General features: G+C 32.6%; 1 long non-coding RNA gene across 1 annotated transcript; it reads left to right on the top strand.

Moving 5' to 3' along the window:
• The first annotated feature begins 1,831 nt into the window (after positions 1 to 1,831).
• LOC130096167 (uncharacterized) lies at positions 1,832 to 2,238 on the top strand. The gene is made up of 2 exons (XR_008808177.1): positions 1,832 to 1,963; positions 2,084 to 2,238. It is a non-coding gene; the product is annotated as an uncharacterized LOC130096167 (long non-coding RNA).
• Positions 2,239 to 2,950: the final 712 nt, after the last annotated feature.

The following is a 2,950-nucleotide window of genomic DNA, read 5'->3' as shown; positions in this document are numbered from 1 at the left end:
ATAACCGAGAATTCTGTATAATGGAAAGCCGATAACCGATAATTATTTATATTTAAAGCCGATAACCGATAATTATTTATATTTCAAAGCCGATAACCGATATATTGGCCGATAAATCTAAATCCAAATTTTCATATAATTTTTGAGAGCCTGATTACAAAAACAAAAGTCTCATCATTAAAAGCCATGGCCCAAACACAATTATAGTTCTCATTATAATTTTATGTAGATGATATATGACAGATTTTGCGCTGCACATGTTGCACTTTACTCTATTTTCCTTTTTTGAAGTGATTCCAATCATATTTCATGCAATTCAAACCCATCATGTTGAACAGTCGCATCTGAAGTGTCTCAGCTGAAGGAAATAATACATTATTTATCAGCTTTAATATATCAGCCAAATGTTCTTATCGGGCCGATAACGATAACATAAAAAATGATCATATATCGGCCGATACCGATATATCATGCATCTCTAGTCACCAACTTTAAACGTGTGAGCATTAATGTCTTTATTATCGCTGACAATCAGAACAAACCTAATTTGAATGTCCTTTCAAAATAAGGATTGCATGATTACTACAGCCATTTGGACAAGAAGTATATTACTAGTATATCATCATCCAAGTATAGATTAAACCAGTTGCTTGAAGATTAAACGAGTGATTAAATGACATGAGAGTGAGTAAATGATTTTAATATTCCTATTTGCTTTTTTTAAGTCACCGTTGCACTTTCATATTTGTACTTCCGCTTCTGTAAGTGTGTGTTTGAGAACACATGAGAACAGTATATTATGCTTGTATGTATTTGTATGTTTTTCGGCTTGGATGATTCACTGTGAACGGTGTAAAATCCGAACGCTTGATGTTTGCGCACACACACACACACACACACACACACACACACACACACACACACACACGTCAGCCGTCAGTAAGAATTGTGCCTCTATCGGTGCCTTAACTCATATTCTGTGACTTTAAACGGCTTTAAACTCTTCTTAAATTCTCTGTAGCGCAAGGATGTTTCTGTGAGGTTTAAATGTGCTAGAAAAGGCAAAAGGTTGATTTTTTTATCACAGTTATGTGTGGTTTTGAAGCGGGACAGTGTTGGACAGTACCTTATTATTTTCTCAACTCAAACGCTGTGAAATAACAAAACTCTGGGCTTGTAAAAATGTCAAAATGCACGAGAACAGTTCATCATTCTTCTTTACCTGCACCCTGTCAAGCCGTCAAACTCATGGGCTTTTCTAAAAAATACAGTTTTAATTTTTCAGCTTTACACAAACCTCTTGCACTTCTTAACAAATAGCTTATTGCTGCTTTTAGAAGTAGTACAACTTTTTTATATATACAACTATATATATATATATATATATATATATATATATACACACACACACGCGCGCACACACACACACACTCTCACACTCACACACACATTGACTTAACTTGAAATAGTTACCAGAGATCCTCAGAATCAATGAAAGCAGTCTTTATTATTATTATTATTATTATTATAAATTATAAAAGCCCAGCCAGCATACTTGTTAATCTAACTAAATAAACTAAATAAACATGGTTGCATTCAAACCAGTAGATCAGACACTGTGTAAATCTCAGAAAACATCCTTCTTTTCCCCTTTCTTTCCTCCTGCAGTTTCAGTCTCCAATAACTCAACAAGATCATTGAATGAACATGTTGAATGAAAAAAAACGAATGCAAAGCACATTTGTAATATTTTATGCTTTCCTGTATATTTTGTAAAAGGTGCAGATTCTGTTCCTTTGGTGTTCAGCTGATGCGAAAGGTGTGTTTGTGTTGAAGCGCTGGTTTCATGTCACTGGTGTCTCACTGTGTTTGTGCGATCGACCCGGAGCATCTGAATCCGCCTCAAGGATTTAAAGGGCAAAAACTCTCCGGTTGCGCTCATCCCATTTTGCAGCCGCAGACGGTACACATATTTGCTAATGGATTTCTATGCATTGTTTATATTTTTGCACTGACTTAAAAAAAAACAAAAAAACATTTTTTTTCTTTTTTTTATATTATTATTATTATTTTTCCCACAAAGGTGCTATGACGCTGGAGGCCTTCCACAATGTTTTTGCATGACCTGCTTTGGTAAAGTGTCTTCCTGTAAGCCAAGAGCTCTCTTTAAATGTCAGAGTTCAAAACACTGTTATTTTGTAATGTGGGGTTTGGAAATAAACGACAAAAAAGAAACGATTCTGAATGACTTATTTAGTGTTTATGGTTGCTCGACTATGGTTGCATCACTGTAAGTATATTTGTAACTCTATAACTCTGTGTATCCACCCAGCAACATGATTTAAAAAAAACACCATAGCAATCGCATAGCAACACCCTGGCAACCAGCCACAACACTTAAGCATGTGCATAGCAATGCTCTAAAATCTACTCTGAGTCAGAGCTGTTATTGTTACTCAAAACTAAAGATAAAACTATTAAAAAAACATTTTGCTGTATTTGAAATGAAGCTGAAGTAAAATAGAACACAAATATCAGATGAAAAACTTAACTTAAAAACAAATTAGAAAAGTTGAAAACTAAATTAAGTTGAAGTTGAAGTACTAGAAGTTTTGCATATATTCGTATATATAGGCCTGTTTTAGGACCATTAACATTTTGTTGCATTGTGATAAATATTAGATGACTATTAGATATTATTTTATATTAGATGAATATTAGATTTGTCAAAACCTTGAATTTAAAAAGTAAAATAATATTTTATATATATATATATATATATATATATATATATATATATATATATATATATATATATATATATATCACTGGAAAAAAAGTTACTTTTAAAAAGGACTTTTAAAAAAAGTAGCCTATATATATATATATATATGGAGCAAAATCAACACAATCAACTTGGATGTTTAAGTCGTTTCAACTTAAATTTCAT

This window comes from Rhinichthys klamathensis, unplaced genomic scaffold (assembly GCF_029890125.1).
Source record: "Rhinichthys klamathensis goyatoka isolate OS25496 unplaced genomic scaffold, OSU_Roscu_1.1 h1tg000196l_1, whole genome shotgun sequence".
NCBI lineage: Eukaryota > Metazoa > Chordata > Actinopteri > Cypriniformes > Leuciscidae > Rhinichthys > Rhinichthys klamathensis.
Note: the sequence above shows the minus strand (reverse complement) of the source record. Positions and strands in the feature narration are given on the sequence as shown.